Source organism: Asterias rubens, chromosome 20 (assembly GCF_902459465.1).
Source record: "Asterias rubens chromosome 20, eAstRub1.3, whole genome shotgun sequence".
In the NCBI taxonomy this organism is placed as follows: Eukaryota; Metazoa; Echinodermata; class Asteroidea; order Forcipulatida; family Asteriidae; genus Asterias; species Asterias rubens.
The window spans coordinates 2721748-2731270 of record NC_047081.1 but is presented as its reverse complement, the minus strand read 5'-3'; positions in this window follow the sequence as shown (position 1 = coordinate 2731270).

Sequence of the window (9523 nt, the reverse complement as noted above, 5' to 3'; positions counted from 1 at the left end):
AAGCAAATTTGTGCTGTAGTAGCAAAAATTTGAAGGCTATCACGCATTTTCATGTGCTTACGGTTAGGAGTGGTATGAAATGGAAACTTGCGCAGGAAACACAAAATCAAGCAGCTCTATTAAATCGACCCCTGGCATGGTACTCAACTTTTAACCATGGAGGAATGAACACAAGAGCAGGAATTATTATTATTTTCATTATTAAAAGTGCTGGTGACGGAGCCAAGGATGCGTCATAAGTGAACTTAATCACAGTAGCTTGCAAGCCTGAGGAGGACTTTTAATAAGGATGCTTGCTATGTGAACCAGACACACCAGGTTTAACCTCTACTCTACGACGAAATTGTGTGTTGGGTTCTTTTACCAGCACATCATGCCTCCTATGTTTGGTAGCGAGGCAGCTTGTGTATCTTATATATAATGAGATACTTTGTTGCGAGTACCAACAGTTTAGGGAAATCCTTGAAGAATTTTCTAGTGATATTTTGAACTATCATGTAATGCAAGTTTGATGACTTGTATCTTATCCTCAGTCAAAGGTTCCGTAAAAATATAGTTAAGGCGAAACTACAAATTTTGGAAATGTATCAAAATACATCAAAGTAGTTTATTTCCATAGTAAACTGTTTTTTTTGAGAAACATTTATACTAAACATAGTGTCATAAAATACAGAGTTAACTCTTTTGATAAATTAGTCAAAAACTAAGCTTTGTCTTTAAAATATACATGTTTTGTTAGAGAGTAGGTTTACAATAAACATGAAAAAGGAAGTCTTCGGTTTTTGTTCTGTTTTTTTTTTAAACCATATTGTTTTTAGCTTTATGTTTTCAGTAGACAACAGGAAGCCTTTTTATAAATATTTAGAAACTCGACCTTCATTTCTGAAAGAATAGCAAGAAACTGGCAACTCTGATTTAAATTTAGAATAATTTGTCTTTAAATAACTTTTGAAAAAGTTCAAATAAAATTCCCCAAATTATTTAAGTGATAATCATCAAAATACTCAAATTACTAGAAGAAATCTTAAACTAAGGGTCATTGTTAAATTATTTCATTTCAACAATGTTTGATTTGTAATAATTTTTAAAGGAAGAACGTTGAAAGAGTATAATTTCCCCAAATGTATGAACGAATCAACTCATTATTTGTAGGAAAAACTCCTATTACATACATTAACACGTACTAGCTGGATAAATTTTGTCTATCAGCTCAGCTGGCAATTGAAGTATTAGTACACAAAATTGTTTAAAGGATTTTTTTTCAGGACTAGTTTTCACAAATCCACAAAGGAAAGACAATATTGCAAAAAATGGCCATACCTAGGATTCTGATTGAAATGACTCTACTCTATTATTATTTTAGGCGTTAGTTGTAGGATTGGCACACTTACATAATGTTTTCTGACGACTCGTCAGTGTTGAGAGAGCATACAATGCCTATATATTCCCACAATGCGCGTAACTTTTACCTTATTCCACAGCATTCCTGGAATTTAATCTTTGAGTGGGCAAGGCAATTTTCATTTTGCAAAGGGCACTTCAAAACTTTTGAAGGGGCACTGAAGCCAAGACCAGGGCCCAATTTCATGAAGCTTTTTAAGTAGACTGGCTTCAAAATTTCAGCATAGCAAAAATTAGCAGGAAACCAGTCAGAAATGGAGCAATTGATATGTAATTTTGGCTGGTAACCTTATTTTGGTAAGCATAGTTTTGTTATGGTTAGCTAAAAGTAGCTCCATGGGATTGGGCCCTGGGGCAACAGAGACCATGGCCTCCTTGTTAATCATAGAGCTATATATATTGACTAGAGCGCTAACTAAGGTGTTGAAGCCGTGTGGGCGCATCCATGTTTATGTACAGACCAATACAAAAGCTTGAAATTTTGTACGACAATTGTATGGCTATTTGCATTATGGTGCGTATGTTCTGTTTTTATGTGTCATCAAAGCAAAACTGCAGCAAATGTGAACGCACAATCTGCTGATCAGCATACAAATTGCGAGCGTCATGTTTAAAAGGCGCGTGTACTTTTTTTAGTACTTCAATCAAGCCGAAGTTATGGTTTTCGTAGCGCGGACGTACGCGAGTGGACAGTCGCGTACGTAAGCGCACACGCCGAATGTAAAAAAAACGCGTCAATGTGTTTTCTCTTAAAATTAAAATCGTTCCGAATTCACGCAACACATCAAACATGTCTGCGGCCAGGGTGGCTTCAAAACGCAGAGCAAGTTAGCGCTCTAGTCAATATATATAACTCTATGGTTTAAATACAGGCCTGCCATACTGCCTAGTAATGGACTGTTCCGGCTTTCCACTAAGCTCCGCCCACAGCGCACGTGAGCAAGACACGTGTACGAGCACTCCCAATGACATTCTGCTGCGCGTGCCAAATAAACGCGCACGCATGACCGAGTTTGTCCGACCACAATCATTGCTGTGATTGGTCAAATGGGTGAACGCGCACAGTTTGATTGACAGGCCGGATTGGTCCATTATAAGATGTGCACACACACTGTTTGGCCCTACAGTTATTGTACAATTGTTTTTAAGGGTCATGTCACACAAGGCCATAGGCTACCAGTTCCAGGCAATCTCAAAGAGGAAAAGCCACTCACATTTTTTTTTTTGGCGATCATAACACATTATAATTATAGAAGATATAGAAGAGTTTTCGGTAACACCATGTAATAACTATCTCTAAATGAGTTGGGGTGGTTCTGAAAAGAACTGTTGGTTTCAACTCGACGTTTTGATCAGTATTCTCTGATCGTCTTCTGGCCTCCTTGTTAATCATAGAGCTATATATATTGACTAGAGCGCTTACTCCGGTTTTGAAGCTGTGTGGGCGCATCCATGTTTATTTTAGACCAATACAATTCTTTCTCCAGAAGATCGAAACGTCAAGTTAAACCAACGGTTCTTTTCAGAACCACCCCAACTCATTTAGATATAGATATTACATGGTGTTACCGCAAACTCTTCTATATCTTATTTCCACTATGCAAAGTTTCAAATCCTACTCATAACACATTGTTTGAAGAATGACTGCTGTGCTATCTAAGTGGTCCTGTAGCATGGACTGCAGTTGGTTTCCTCCAAGTTGCCTGTAAAATTTGCCCCGTGTGACAAGTCTCTTAGGCTATAGTGATGCTTATAAAAGGAAAACAGTTCTATTTGCCTTTAAATCTAGTACTGCTGGCTCGTGTTGCTGTAATGTAGCAACTGATACTGCGTTGAGGGCATGGTGCTTAGTTGTGTAACCGATGGGTTGCTTCCAACGTTACTCGACGAAGAAAGGATGCCTTCAGGTCTGGCTCCCTGAACGTTGCAGACACCAAGTGATTGGTAGACCATAGTACGCAGATCATCACATCCCTGTTGGGATGGTGCATTGACTGTACCTAAAAGTGAAAGAGTCATTAGAGCAGTTATTATTAGAAGCAAATGTTTTTGGGGGCATAATTATGTGTAATACAGGTGGTGAAAAATACTACTTAAATGTTTGGGTCTGCACTGCGTGTTCATCTGAACATTTAGACAAAGTTCTACTAAATTTTGTTGGTGCGTGATATACTTGTATCAAACAGCGCCCTCACTGATGTAGAAGAAGTTCATTTTACGATAGCTGTTTAGTGTGCATGCAAATGTGTGCGCGACCTCGGCGTACCAGCGGCATTCAGCGTTATAGAAGCTCTATTTGTAAGGGTCAAAGTCTGAGTGACATTTTGGTAAGTCTGCCAAAAGTTTATGTATAGAATAAGAGTTGGTTTACCTGCTGGTGTTAGTTGCTGAGTATTCTGTGTGTTGCCGAAGCCCATAAACTGCTCTCCTGTGCTGATTGGCACCTCAACTGTACACTGCTGTGCGTTGCTAATGTCGGTGGTTCCCATATCTTGCTGGGGTTTTGCTTCTGACTGCTGTGTTGCTACCTTCCAAGCTGCTTCACACGTCGGCGTCTGGTCATTTTCTTCGGTCTCCATTGAGCTTTTAATGTCGCTCAGCTCCATGGCTGCTGCAAATGGATCGGTGACGAGGGATGCTTGCTGTTGGGAAAGTTGCTGCTGCTGTTGCTGCTGGATGAGCTGTTGCTGTTGCTGGAAATGCTGCTGCAGCAGCTGCTGTTGAAGGAGCTCCTGTTGAGTAAGCTGCTGTTGTGGTCTGATTGTCGTTTTGGTCCCTGATGATTGTGTTGTAGTTGTTGCATTATGGCAGTTGATGTTGGTGGCAGCGGTGGGGTGAGCTGTAAAATTCATACTTCCTTGCGACTGCTGCTGCTGATTTGCAATGCTATAGATGGCTCTGTTCTGCTGATCGATGCAATTCTCATTCCCCATGTTCTGGACGACCTGCCACAGATTCGGGGAGCTTGAATCCGCCGACCAGGAATGATACATCTCACGTTGATTTTGGTGACCGATAGTTTCATCAGCAGGGGACAAGTAGATCATCTTGCCATTGGGAAGTAGAGCTGCAGTAGGGGTCTGTTGGTGGTAGACATTTGGAGGCGAATACATCATTGGGATGCTGTTGGACGGCTCTCCCGGTGAAAAACTTCCCCTGGTCGGGCTAAAGTAGCCATAGGGGTTGTGGCGGGCACTGCGGTTCTGGGGGCGACGGAAGGGATGCCAGTTGGCCTGCTCAGCGTCAATCCCAAGGGGTCGTCGACGATAGTTGGGGCTGTTACCTACTTGACGCTTGCTGGGTGTTGGTCTCTTCAGAGGCTTCTCATCAGGGTTGTAGCTGGTGTTGATGGACCAGAAGCTGCCCTTGCGCGACGCCAACTTGCCATCCGAGTCATCTGAGCGCCTTGACTGGAAGCAGGGTGTGGTGAGAGCGTGACGAACAGAGCTCTGTTAAGTAGAAACAGAAAACAAAACAAAAATAATTAATGTTGGTTTTACACAGTGTGTTAGCACTGTATATACTCGGTAATTGCCATAGTTCTGTGAACAAAATTACAGGTACATTACTCAGATGGGATTCGAACACACGACCTTTGCAATTTGAGAGCAGTGTCTTACCAACTAGACCACCCAGATTGCCCGATAGCTAAACAAAATTGCTACAAAAAGGTACACAGCATTGTTTTGGGGGTTAATAAAGTCATTTCCATCCACTAGTTTTGCATTAATCAGGCATGCAACTGCCCGTTATAAAAAAAAGGAGGAAAATTTTCAAAGGCACAACGCAAGTGAGGAGCGAGGCAGCTGAAACGCCACGGGACATGATACCCACAATGGTACCCTAGAAAATGTTGAGGTTTATCATGCTCTTAGGTGCATTTTTAGCGAGTACTAGGCTTATTTTACATGATTGTAGTTGTACACTGTTAATGCCAGGCATATATTAGGCTAAAAAAAATAAATCTGAAAAAAACGTTAAAAAAAACAAACCCCAAAACGCGGAATTCCGCGGAAACGCGGAAGAGTTGTAGCCTGATTAATTTGGGGTTGAAAATGAAAAAAGCATGACTATAGCAGGCCTTGAAACTGCCACCTCTGGATAGTGTGCCCGCACACGACTAACAGAGCCTTATGTTGGCGGTCTCACTATTTTGTCAATGCTTTTGTTTGGGGAAGCCATACAACCAGGGCCCAACGTCGTAGGCTGCTTGACGGTAAGCAAATGTTTGTGCTTTCAAATGAAGCAGTAAAATTTGGTGCAAGCGTATTTCACAGGTTTGCAGAAAAATTAGGTAGCCATATTGCACCTTCACCATGGACTTGCATTACGAAGGTGGGCCCTGGTCCTGCACAATAACAAAATATTACTCACCATCCAGCTTTTTTTACGATTTGGGTTCAGATGAAGATAATATGGATAGCAACATCTGGAGACAAAAAAAGGAGGAGGAATCCATTAGTATAATTTAATTTTACCAAATGTATTTAAAGGAACACGTTGCCTTGGGTCGGTCGAGTTGGTCTTTGAAAAGCGTTTGTAATCGTTTATCATAAAATGCATATGGGTAGAAAGGTGTTTTAAGAGTAGAATACAATGATCCACACAAACATGCCTCGAAATTTTACCTCATCGACTAGCACGGTCGGCCATTTATGGGAGTCAAATTTTGGACTCCCATAAAATGGCCAACCGTGTTAGCTCACAAAGTAAAAGGAAAACCGTGCAATTTTGAGGCAAATTTTTGTGGATCATTGTATTCTACTTTTAAAATATCTTTCTAACCATGCATTTCATAACAAACGGTTACAAACGCTTTTTATAGACCAACTCGTCCGATCCAAGGCAACGTGTTCCTTTAATTCAAAGCACTGTATACTCTGTACTTTCCTGATTCATGTGAACAACATCCAAAGGCATATTACTCCAGTTAAAAATCTGTTACAAGGAATATATTATTTTATAAAACACCTCTTGCTGTTTCTGTATTCTGGTTGCCTGAAACACGGTGTTAACAAAAAGGCTAGCACTAGAGATTTGGGTTACTGTGTGGGAGGTATAAGAAAATGTAGAATGTCATGACTAGATGCATGGCAAAACTTTAGTAGAAATTTAGGTTATTGTGATAGGTTGTTACGCACTCTAACCAATAACCCTTTGGAGTAATGTTTTCTAAACTTACTGTAAGCCATCGTACACCTCACAAGGCTGCATCTCTTTCTTGCCGGCAGCTCGAAACACCTCCATGATCTGTTGCACCAGACCCACATTTGGCTTGTCGAATGTCAGGGGAGCGATCTTTCCTTTGAAGCTACTCACTTTGGTTGCCTCGCTTGCAGAAGGCCCTCTTGGTAGAAGAGCTCGTCTCGCAGCTGCTTTGGGTCGAGCCAGAGTGTAGGGATTATTGTGGGGTTGAAGGTGCGCCATCTGGAGTGATAGAATTGTCAAAACAATTCTTTGTTATGTAGTTAGATTTAATGTCTTATATTGGAAATATCCACCCCCCCCCCACATACATTGCCTTTGTGCCCTATGTATGCATTTGCTGTGATGCCCTCACCAAGGCTTACACATAAACTGACATGTTCCCCATAAAAGTGCTGTAGTTATCAGAGAAAGATTAGCTGTACGCCCCTTTAGGAAAAAACCCAAAAGGCCTGCCGTCGATTTCACAAAACTCTTCCTAACTTAAGACTAATCTTAGGACTTAGGACGAGTCCCAACCCTGCACTTTAGCATGCAGACCGAGTTCCTCGTCCTAACTCGAGAGGTTGGTCTTAGTGACATTTCAAACAGGGGCCCAATTCAATAGAGCTGCTAAGACAACACAAAAAGTAACTAAGCACCAAACAATATTTGCTTTTCAGAATACACTTAAGGCAAAATACATTGTCAGATGTACTTTTTCTGACTGGTATCCCCCTCCTCCTGCTTATTTTTGCTTTACAAGAAAATATTTAAGCAATATTGCCCGCTTTAAGCAGCTCTATGAAATCGGGCCTTGTTTTATTTTTGACAGACTTACCTGCATTCCAGTGGCTGTTTGTTGCAATGGAACAGCAGCGTAAACCATGTTGCCAGCATAGTTTGTGGGAAGACCACCGGGCATAGTCAGTCCGCCATTCACACCGGCCGCTTGATGGAAGCTGTTTATACCGGGGAGAGAGTTAGTAGCAGATTGGTGAGGCACTCGTTGGAACGGACTCAGGCTGGAAACAGTCGCAAGTTTCTCTTGCTGACAGAAGCTGGCGGGGTCATCGACGATATGATTTGAGTTGTTGTCACCTTGTTGCAAACTTGACTGGTTGTTGTGGGGTTGAAGTGAGGTCACTTGGACTTCAGCAGGTTGATCAGGAGCTTTCAGTGGTGAGAAGGAAGGCAAGCTGGTAGTGTGCAAGATAGCATCATTTGGTACGGCAGGCAGAATGATGGCTGGAGGTGTTTCGATCAAACTAGGAGCTACAATTGCTTCTTGTGGCCCAGAGGGTTGGTTGTTCTGCTGCAGAGAATTCTGGAGATCCTGTCTGCTGACCATCTCAGTAGTTGTAGAACCCTCGGTAATATGTTGAGCCTCTTCCTGTTGGAGGGTGCCATCTTCAACAGGTAGGGCTAAGGGAGATGCCACATTGCCAGATTCTTCTTCCATTTGACTTGAGATGTCACTGCTGGAAGCCTGACTAGAGCTCTGGGTGTTTTCACAGCTTGGTTGTTCATCAGCGATCTCTGTGGTGATGGAGGGTGTGACGTCATCCTTGACAACATCTGCTGATTCAGTTGACAGAGGTTCTTGATGTTGATCATCTGTTTTGAAAAAGAATCATTCATAAATATTTAAATTTGACCCGAGTAAAAACTAAATTTATTGGTAGGCCTTGGTACATTTAAAAAGTTTCAAACACTGTTCTAGGGAATTGTGGATTGCCTAACCGTTTTAAATCTATAAAAACAAAATAGGCAAAGTAGTCATGGATTGTTTTCGACTGGCTATTTTGCATTATAAACAATGTATACCTGACAATTTTGCAAGTGTGCTGAACCATTGCAAATGGTAATATTGAGTAGGGCCTAGAAACAAAAGTGATTTTGGAGTTTAAAAACTCCAAAGTTTTGCTACATTACTATCCTTGCCTGTAATGTTTATGTTATATGTAATTCTTATGGATACATTCAAGTATTTTGTTTATTTGTTTCTCAGTGAGCTGTTCCTTAGTTTTCTGTTCACCTTTACTGTTTTGCATAAATTGTTCTCTTGTTGTATAATTCCAATGTTTGTGTTTTTGCAACATTCTCCACCATTTGCCTCATTTTGTACTTCATTAATCGCAAACATTGCTTTATTTTCTTAGGGGGTCCGTACTCAACAGGCTCAGTCTTATATTATATGTACCAGCCCCCCCCCCCCCCACCCCCTCAATTTGAGAAAAAGGGAGTACAGTGCCCCAGTTACAGGGTGTACCTTTAGTACTGTCTGAAAACAAACCGTCTTAACTCTGAAATAAACAGGCTTGTTAATCTGACAAATTCAAGCAAATGATCAAAACATACCTATTTCAACATTAATCAAATTATTGCATTCAGGTGACTTTCATTTCATTTAATTCAATTGATTTTTCATTATTTTTTAATTTGTTTTTTCCTGTACTAAATATTTTTGTAAGCGCTGTGATTTAGTTTTCTAAGTAGAGCGTTTTTAAAATGCTGTTATTATTATTATTATTATTATTATTATTATTATTATTATTATTATTATTATTATTATTATTATTATTATTATTATTATTATTATTATTATTATTATTATTATTATTATTATTATTATTATTATTATTTCATTTTATCACAGCATGCAAAAGAAAGATCTCATTTTCCTTTGTGCCGGTAACTCCTCGAGCCGGGCTACGTCCCGTAGCCTTAGATCTCAAGGGTCTTTCTCAGGATCCTCGCTGTTCCCAAAAGCGCTGCCTTCTGTAATAGATCTACCCTCACATTTGTCCCTATTTCATCTAGATGTTTCCCCAGTGCTTTGGGAATGGTGCCAAGTGCTCCAACCACCACGGGGACTACTTTTACCTTTACCTGCCAAATCTTACGAAGTTCCCTGGCCAGGTCCTGGTACTTCTCG